The sequence below is a fragment of the Pan paniscus genome, chromosome 12 (genome assembly GCF_029289425.2).
Source record: "Pan paniscus chromosome 12, NHGRI_mPanPan1-v2.0_pri, whole genome shotgun sequence".
NCBI classification, from domain to species: domain Eukaryota; kingdom Metazoa; phylum Chordata; class Mammalia; order Primates; family Hominidae; genus Pan; species Pan paniscus.
In genome coordinates, this window is record NC_073261.2 from 33,820,368 (window position 1) to 33,831,201 (window position 10,834).

Consider the following 10,834-nt stretch of genomic DNA (forward strand, 5'->3'; position numbering starts at 1 on the left):
CTTTATAGCTCTTCACAAATAACACATTTTTCACAAATTGAAGGTTTGTGGCAATCTTGCATCAAGCAAGTCTATTCATTCTATTTTTCCAACAACATGTGCTCACCTGGTGTCTCTATTTGACATTTTAGTAATTATCACAACACTTCACATTTTTAAATTATTATTATTATTTTAAATATTTTAACTTTTATTTTAGGTTCATGGGAACATGTGCAGGTTTGTTCTTTAGGTAAATTCGTGACTCAGGGGTTTGATGTACAGATTATTTTGTCACCTGAGTAGTAAGCATAGTACCCAACAATTTTTTTCCCCTGAGCCTCACCCATCTCTCATCCTCCTCCCTCAAGCACACCCCAGTGTCTATTGTGCTGCTCTTTCTGTCAATGTGTTCTCATTATTTAGCTCCCAGTGATAAGTGAAAATAGGGAGTATTGGGTTTTCTGATCCTGTGTTACTTTGCTAAGGATAATAGCCTCCAAGCTCCATCCATGTTGCTGCAAAGGACAGATCTCATTCTTTTTTATGGCTGCATAGTAATTCACGGTGTATATATACCGTACTTTCTTTTTCCAGTCTACCACTGATGGGAATTTAAGTTGATTCCTGGGTATCTATTACCTAAATTACATATAAAAGCAGAAAAGAAAAATGACAAGTAGAACACGAAAGTTAAACAGTATCTTTTCAGGTTCAATGACATAAATATTCTTATTATCTAAAGGTATACAGTCTAATGTTTTATTTCCTATAGCGCTTTTATAGCAAAACACTTTTCAGAATTAGATAAACCAGATTGAGGCCCCAGTCTTACTACCTATTAGCTAGGTAAACTTGAGCTTTTGGATTTTCAGATTCAGATCTTGCAGGCAAATAAGATTTATTTGATATTACTTGAGGATGACAATGTCTATCTTGCAGATTATTATGGTAATGAGTTTATTTATGTGGATTGTTTTAGGATATTTTAAAACTTGTACAGACCTAAAAAAAATCCTCATAATCTTTGCAGAACTGGGGAGGCATACAGACATAAACAACTGTAAGAGTTACTGTTTCTCATGCTTTTGTTTTCTAACTGCTCTGGCCACTGTTTTAGAAGGAAGGGTGAATATATGTAAATATTCCTGAAAAAATAAAGTTTTAGAATATTAAATTATTACATATTTCATTCAGAATTTTTTGAAAGGTAAAACCAATGATTGAATGTAGTTCATGGGATGATCTGGTCCATATTCATCTACCATGATTTAACAAATTTTTTTCTCATCTATTGATGAGGAAAAAATTAAGGGGAAATGTAGAAATGTAAGGTAAATGATCTGCAAAGAAATAAACACAGGAGGTATGTGGGAATGTAACTGTGTAGGTCCGCAGGCAAACTAGGTGAAGGAGGAAGGTGAGGAAGAAAGGCATTTAAGACTTACTCTTTCTGTTTTCTTCTCAATTTTAAAGCCTGATGGAATATAATTTTCTCTACAGTAAACGTTGAATGAAAATCAGTTTTGTGTGTGTTAATAATGACTTCACCAAGAGCATTTGAAGCTCTGTCTATCATATTTTGATGCTCAAAATAAAACATTGTTTTTATAGCTTAATAGTCTCATACAGTCAATTATTGCCTCCCCTCCAGACTGACACTTTGAACATTATTATTAACACTGCTGTCCTTAAACCATCATCGGCCTGCAGTGCAGACAATTTATTGATAGCTAATAAAACAGTGTTCAGGTGCTGCCTGAGGGCAGGATTCAGAATTGTCATACCAATGCACAACCACATTTGATTTTTTGGAACAAGTTCCATTACTTAAAAATTATGGTTTCATTTTCTTATTTTTATATCTAGATTTTAACATTATATGCATGTGTATATAAGCATTAAATATGTTATTCAGTTATGTGTGAGTGTAACTCAAATTTCTTGTAATGTGTATGTACAGTTTAATATAAGACAGATTATTGATTAGGAAATAGTTAACAATTAATAATAGACATTGGCCAACCTCAGTTACTAAACCAGAAAAAAAGTTTATTTATTTATTTTATTATTTATTTTTTTATTATACTTTAAGTTTTAGAGTACATGTGCACCATGTGCAGTTTATTTAAATGTATTGACTGTTTTTTAGTCACTACACAAATCATCTAAAAGAAAATACCACAGATGAAACCTGCAGATCCACTAACTGGTTATCAGTTTATCAAGACTGATCGTGTCCACTCCCTTCAGAAATCACATGGATTTGTGCATTATGCAGATCTTTTTTGGTCTTCCCCATCTTTTCCCATCCTGAACTAGAAGTAGAAGCCTATTGCATTTTTATCTGCTACTCCGCAGTACATTAAAATTTCCTTTTGCTTTCCAGTAATTTCAAATATCTCAACTAAATATCTCAGTTGAAAAATCAAAGTTTTAATTCTTATCCATCTTTCAACATAAAAACTTTTAATATTGATTATAATGTGTTGCCTGCACTTTTTTTGTTTTGTTTTGTTTTGAGACGGAGTTTCACTGTGTTGCCCAGGCTGGAATGCAGTGGCTAGATCTCAGCTCATTGAAATGTCCCGAGTTTAAGCAATTCTCCTGCCTTAGCCTCCTCAGTAGCTGGGATTACAGGCAAGCACCACCATGCCTTGCTAATTTTTGTATTTTTATTAGAGATGGGGTTTCACCATGTTGGCCAGGCTGGTCTCGAACTCCTGACCTCAGGTGATCCTCCTGCCTCGGGCTTCCAAAGTGCTGGGGTTACAGGTGTGAGCAGCCCTGTCTGGCCCAGCACTCTTAATAGATACATAAATCTTACTCTATTAATTGAACTAAGAACATCTTTATAATTTTCCAAATATCATTTATAATTATTAAATATTAAAACATATTTATTCTGCTTACCAAACTTTGCATCTCCTCAGAATGCCTAAATATTTTGCCATAAGAAGGTTCCAGTGGAAGTTTCAGATGATACATTTTGATGGCAAATGGTGAATTTTCCTATTGGGAAATATGTTGATTACAAGAAATAAGAGAGACGGTAGATTTTCAAGACCTTTTCAAACTATTTCAGATGAATATTCAGAATTATTTTACTTATAGATTGCACTCTTCTAAGGCACTTACATATTCTGACAACTACATGTTCTTGAAGCAAATTTTGACTGAATTAATAAATGACAGCACGGATCAAAATTTAAAAACTTACAAAATTCTCAATAGATTTCACAATTGTGCAAAGTCCCATGCTTTCATTTAATATTGTATACTTACTATACTTTTAAGGGGTACTTTTTAACAGTTGATTTATTATCAAATAAACTTTCTATAATTTGACAGAACAACATAAACTCTTGTTTTTCTCCTTTCTACCTAGAACATACATATGATAGTTGAGAAAGACACATATTCTGATCATGAAGAAATAAACACAAGTTAAATATGACTAAGCAGAAAGATGGAAGGACCAGGAACGGTGATGCTAACTTGGAACCACGATGCAGGCTCTAAACTCCTCTAAAATCATCCTCCCTTGTGAGAAAAATACATAAGTCACTCTTAAAATAAATAGAAACCTGAACACACTTCTTAGCTGGTTTAAGTATTAAACTCCTCTAAAATCATCCTCCCTTGTGAGAAAAATACATAAGTCACTCTTAAAATAAATAGAAACCTGAACACACTTCTTAGCTGGTTTAAGTATTTTAAAAACATTGATGAATTAAACACAGAAATATGGGGAAATCTCATTACTTACCTTAAATTTTGAAATTTTCTTTACAGATCATGAGTTACTTAATGCTATTTCACTCCTGAGTTTACATTGTAAATTAAAGTTATGTCAGCTTTAAAAAATAACCAATTAAAAATAATGATCTAAATTTATACTTTAATTTTAACTAATAGTATGATCTCTTATTATTTACCTCTGATAAAGTCCAAATGTTTGTAGGCCTATAGCTCTGGTTATATACAATGAAATATCTTTCTTATGAGTGTAGAATATCTAGATTATATTTAATGCGTTTACTTTTTGAGGAAAAGGAAACCCTTAATAAAATAGCTTCAAATATTTGGTTTTAAAAAATGAGAAAACAAACACATTACAGGACTTTTGGATTTATCACCAACATGTGAAGGGCTCAGAAGTTGTCACTCCTGGCCTTACAATAATAATAATAATAAAAGCTATACAAATTGAAAATCAATGACATTTCCACAGTGGGAGACATATTTTATTTAGGAGGCAGCAATCTATTTAGTTTTTGAGAGCTTAATCGATAGATAGTTCAGGTTTTCTACTGAACCAAAATCTAAATGCCTACCCATTGGTTTTGGTAGCCAACGTCAATATCCAACTGCTCTTTCACACAACATGGCTTCAAAAGCTATGTAACTAACATCATGTCACTCTACCTATGTCTTTTTAAAGCCAAGTACTTCTAGTGCCCCTCATTATAGCTCATATTTCAAGGTTTTCTGTTCCTGCATTAGTTTGCTGAGGATAATGGCTATCAGCTCCATCCATGTCCCTGCAAAGGACTTGATCTCATTTCCTTTTATGGCTGCATAGTATTCCATGTTGTATATGTACCACATTTTATTTACCCAGTCTATCATTGATGGGCATTTGGGTTGATTTCATGTATTAGCTATTGTGAATAGTGCTGTAATGAACATACACATGCATGTATCTTTATAATAAAATGATTTATATTCCTTTGGGTACATACCTAGTAATGGGATTGCGGGGTCAAATGATATTTCTGGTTCTAGGACTTCGAGGAATTGCCACAGTCTTCCACAATGGTTGAACTAATTTACATTCCTACCAACAGTGTAAAAGCATTCCTATTTCTCTGCAGCCTCAACAGTATCAGTTGTTTCTTGACTTTTTAATAATCACCATTCTGACTAGTGTGAGATGGTATCTCATTGTGGTTTTGATTTGCATTTCTCTAATGATTAGTGATGTTGAAATTTTTTTTTGCATGTTTGTTGGCCACATAAATGTCTTCTTTTGAGAAGTGCCTGTTCATGTCCTTTGCCCACTTTTTAATAGGATTGTCTGGTTTTTTCTTGTAAATTTGTTTAAGTTCCCTGTAAATTCTGGATATTAGACCTTTGTCGGATGGATAAATAGCAAATTTTTCTCCCATTCTGTAGGTTGTCTGTTCACTGTGATGATAGTTTCTTTTGCTGAGCAGAAGCTCTTCAGTTTAATTAGACCCCATTTGTTAATTTCTGCTTTTGTTGCTATTGTTTTTGGCATTTTTGTCATGAAATCTTTGCCTATGCCTATGTCCTGAATGGTATTGCCTAGATTTTCTTCTAGGGTTTTTATAGTTTTGGATTTTACACTTAAGTCTTTAACCTATCTTGAGCTAATTTTTGTATAAGGTGTAAGGAAGGGGGTCCAGTTTCAATTTTCTGCATATGGCTAAAGTTCTTCCATAGTTCTTCCAGCACCATTAATTAAATAGAAAATCCTTTCCCCATTACTTGTGTTTGTCAGGTTTGTTGAAGATCAGATGGTTGTAGCTGTGTGGTCTTATTTCTGAGTTCTCAATTCTGTTCTATTGGTCTATGAGTCTGTTTTTGCACCACCACTATGCTGTTTTGTTTACAATGCTGGTTTGGTAGCCTTGCGGTGTAGTTTGAAGTAAGGTAGCATGATCCCCCCAGCTTTGCTAGTTTTGCTTAATATTGTCTTGGCTCTACAGACTCTTTTTTGTCCATATGAATTTTAAAACAGATTATTCTAATTCTGTGAAAAATGTCAATGTTAGTATAAGGGGAATAGCATTGAATCTATAAATTACTTTGGGTAGTATGGCCATTTTAATCATATTGGTTCTTTCTATCACTTCCCTTCTTAGCTGTATTCCTAGGTATTTTATTCTCTGTAACAATTGTGGAATTGGAGTTCTTTCATGATTTGGCTCTCCGCTTGTCTGTTGTTAGTGTGTAGGAATCCTTGTGATTTTTGCACATTGATTTTTTATCCTGAGATTTTGCTGACAATGGGGTTGAGACAATGGGGTTTTCTAGATAAAGGATCGTGTCATCTGCAGAGACAATTTGGCTTCCTCTCTTCCTATTTGAATATCATCTGTTTCTTTCTCTTGCTTGATTGGTCTGGCCAGAACTTCCAATAATATGTTGAATAGGAGTGATGAGAAAGGGCATCCTTGTCATGTGCCTGTTTTCAATGAAAATGCTCACAGCTTTTTCCCATTCAGTATGATATGGGTTGTTGGTTTGTCATAAATGGCTCTTAATATTTTGAGGTATGGTCCTTCAATACCTAGTTTACTGAGAATTTTTTAAATGAAGGGATGTTGAATTTTAACATGAAGTGTTGTTGAAAGGCCTTTTCTGCATCTATTGAGATAATTATGAGGTTTTTATCTTTAGTTCTGTTTATGTAACGGATTACATTTATTGATTTGCATATGTTGAACCAGCCTTGTATCCCAGGGATGAAGCCAACTTGATTGTGGTGGATAAGCTTTTGGATGTGCTGCTGGATTTGGCTTGCCAGTATTTTATTGAGGATTTTTGCATCGATGTTCATCAGGGATATTGGCCTGAAGTTTTCTTGTTTTGTTGTATCTCTCCCAGCCTTTGTATCAGGATGATGCTGGCCTCATAACATGAATTAGGGAGGAGTCTCTCCTCTTCAATCATTTGGAATAGTTTCAGAAGAAATAGCACTGACTCCTCTTTGTACATCTGGGAGAATTCCACCATAATTCCATCTGGTCGTGGTCTTTCATTGGTTGGTAGGCTATATATTACTGCCTTAATTTCAGAACTTGTTATTGGTCTATTCAGGGATTCAACTTCTTCCTGGTTCAATCTTGGGAGGGTTTATGTGTCCAGGAATTTATCCATTTCTTCTAGATTTTCTAATTTATTTGCATAGAGGTGTTTATAGTATTCTCTGATGGTTGTTTGCATTTCTGTAAACTCAGTGTTGATATCCCCTTTATCATTTTTTATTGTGTCTATTTGATCTTCTCTCTTTTCTTATTAGTCTAGCTAAAGGTCTATTTTGTTAATTTTTTTCAAAAAAACAGTTCCTGGATTTGTTGATTTTTTGAAGGGTTTTTCCCGTCTCTATCTCCTTTAGTTTTGCTCTGATCTTACTTATTTCTTGCCTTCTGCTAGCTTTGGGGTTTGTTTGTTCTTGGTTCTCTAGTTCTTTAAACTGTGATGTTAGGATGTTGATTTGAGATATTTCTGATGTGGATATTTAGTGCTATACATTTCCCTCAATGCTGTTTTAGCTGTATCCCAGAGATTCTGGGACATTGTCTCTTTGTTCTCATTAGTTTCAAATAACTTCTTGACTTCTGCCTTAATTTCATTTTTTACCCAGTAGTCATTCAGAAGCAGGATGTTACATTTCTATGTAGTTGTGCGGTTTTGAGTGAGTTTCTTAATTTTGAGTTCTAATTTGATTGTACTGTGGTCTGAGAGACTATCAAGATTTTAGTTATTTTGCATTTGCAGAGGAGTGTTTTACTTCCAATTGTGTGATCGATTTTAGAGTAAGTGCCATGTAGCTCCAAGATGAATGTATATTCTGTTGTTTTTGAATGGAGAGTTCTGTAGATATTTATCAGGTCCACTTGATCTAGAGCTGAGTTTGAGCCCTGAATATCCTTGTTAACTTTCTGTCTTGATAATTTGTCTAATATTGACAGTGGGGTGTTAAAGTCTCCCACTATTATTATGTGAGAGTCTAAATCTCTTTGTAGGTCTCTAGGAACTTGTTTTATGAATCTGGGTCCTCTAGAATTGGGTGCATGTGTATTTAGGATAGTTACCTCTTCTTGATGAACTGAATACTTAACCATTATGTAATTCCCTTCTTTGTCTTTTTTATCTTTGTTGATTTAAAGCCTGTTTTCTCAAACACTAGAATTGCAACCCCTCCTTTTCCTGTTTCCTGTTTGCTTTGTAAATTTTCCTCCATCTCTTTATTTTGAGGCTATGTGTGTCTTTGCATATGAGGTGGTTCACTTGAATACAGCACACTGGTGGGTCTTGACTATCCAGTTTGCCAGTCTATGTCTTTTAATTGGGACATTCAGTCCATTTACATTTAAGGTTAATATTGTTATGTGTGAATTTGGTCCTGTCATTATGATGCTATCTGGTTATTTTGCAGACTTGTTAATGTTGTTGCTTCATAGTGTTATTGGTCTGTGTAGTTTACTGTGTTTTTGTAGTGGCCGGTAATGGTTTTTCCTTTCCATATTCAGTGCTTCCTTTAGGAGCTCTTGCAAGGCAGGCTAGGTTGTGATGAATTCCCTCAGTATTTGCTTGTCTGAGAAGGATTTTATTTCTCCTTTGCTCATGAAGCTTAGTTTGGCCAGATATGAAATTCTGAGCTGGAAATTATTTTCTTTAAGAGTGTTGAATATTAGCCCCCAATTTCTTCCGGCTTATAGGTTTTCTGCTGAGGAGTCCACTGTTATTCTGATGGACTTCCCTTTCTAGGTGACGTGGCCCTTAACAATTTTCCTTCATTTTGACCTTGGAGATACTGACGATTATGTGTTTTGGGTTGATCTTCTCAAGGATCTTACTGATGTCCTCTGAATTTCCTGAATATGAATGTTGGCCTGTCTTGCTGGGTTGGGGAAATTCTCCTGAATGATTTCCTGAAGTATGTTTTCCAACTTGGTTTCATTCTCCCCATTTCTTTCGGGTACCCCAATCAGTTGTAGGTTTGGTCTTTTTACATAATTCCATAGTTCTCTGATTATTTTTCATTCCTTTTCAGTTTTTTCTCTAATCTTATCTGCCTTTCTTATTTCAGCAAGATAGTCTTTGAGCTCTGAGATTCTTTCCTCTGCTTGGTCTATTCAGTTATTTATGTTTGTGGTTGCATTGTGAAGTTCTCGTGTTGTGCTTTTCAGGTCCATCAGGTCATTTATGTTCCTCTATAAACTGGTTATTCTGGTTTACAGTTCCTATAATGTTTTCATAGTTATTAGCTTCTTTGAATTGTTTTAGAATATACATTAGCTCAGCAAAATTTGTTATTACCCACCTTCTGAAGAATACTTCTGTCAGTTCATCCATCTCAAGCCTCCACCCAGTTCTGTGCCCTTGCTGGAGAAGTGTTGCAATCATTTGGAGGAGAAGAGGCACTCTGGCTTTTTGAGTTTTCAGCATTTTTGCATTGATTCTTTCTCATCTTCATGAGCTTATTTATCTTCGATCTTTGAGGCTGCTGATCTTTGGAAGGGGTTTTTGTGGGGTCATTTTTGTGGATGTTTTTGTTGTTGTTGTTTTCTGTTTGTTTGTTTTATTCTTTCAACAGTCAGACCCCTCTTCCTTAGGGCTGCCGCAGTTTGCTGGGGGTCCACTCCAGACCCTATTCACTTGGTCCCTCCCCTACCTGGAGGTGTCACCAGTGGAGGCTGCAGAACAGCAAGGTTGGCTGCCTGCTCCTTCCTCTGTGAGCTCCATCCCAGAGGGGCACTGATGTGATGCCAGCAGGAACACTCCTGTATAAGGTGCCTGGAGACCCCTGTTGGTGGTCTCAATCAGTTAGGGAGTATGTACAGGATCAGGGACCACTTAACAAAGCACTCTGGCTGCCCCTTGGCAGAGAGGGTGCACTGCGCTGGAGGGAATCTCCCTTGTCCAGAATGTCCAGACCCTTCAGAGCCAGCAGGCAAGAAAGACTAAGTCTGCTGAACCACAGAGACTGTGGCTGCCCCTCCCCACAGGAGTTCTGCCCAGGAAGATCACAGTTCTGTCCATAAACCTCTGGCTGGAGTTGGCGAAATTCCCACAAGGGGGCCCCACCCAATGAGTAGGAATGGATCCAGGTTCCGCCTAAAAAAGCAGTCTGGCCATGATCTGCCACAGCTGCTGTGCTCCCCGTCTAAACCTCACTGTCTCCCCAGCACCACCAGGGTAAAACAGCCAACTGAAGCCACAGTGATAGCAACCACCCCTTCCCCTGGGAACTCAGTCATCTTAGACAGTCTCCAGTCTGCTGTCACTGGCCACAGCCTGAGTGGTGATGAGAGTCTGCACAATTCTGTGCTTGGCACCCAAGGCCCTGGTGGTGTGGGCTCACAAGGGGATCTCTTGATCTGTGAGTTGCACAGATCCATGGAAAAAGCATGGTTCCTCAGGAAAGGTAGCACAATCACTCACTGCCTCCCTTGACTGGGGGTGGGAGTGCCCCTTGCCCCATGCAGCTCCCAAGTGAGGCACTGCTCCACCCTGCTTCTCCTTGCTCCCTGTGGGTCACGCCAATCACCTTGTCAGTCCCAGTGAGAGAATCTGGATACCTCAGATGAAGGTGCAGAATTCACTCGCCATTTTTGTTCTTCTAGATGGGAGTCACAGACCACAGCTGCTTCTAATTGGCCATCTTGGCACCTCCTCATTTAACTTCCTTTTCTCATCTAAAGGGGATAAAGGATGAAACTGTCCCAAAGAAAAGTTTATAAACCAATTAAGGGAGAAAATAAAATTGAACTAGGCTTGCAGAATAATCAGTGGCAATCATGAAATCCACTTCCCAATTTGGCCTACTTCCTTGTAGCTAGTTACTGCTTACTCCCCCAAGATAGTGTAGCCCTTGTCACAAGACTGTGTTCCTTTTCTTTTCTATAGATAAGATCTAAGGCACGTGAGATGATATGCTTTCTGTTTGAGTTTCTCCTTTATGTTACGCATACTGATAAAATTGTTGATGCCAGTTGATCTGAAGGTCCCAGCAAGGAGCCGACTCACGGAAGAATGCAGTTTTCACATCGTGATGATTTAATCTTCCTTGACCTGAGCAATTGGCAACCCCAATTCT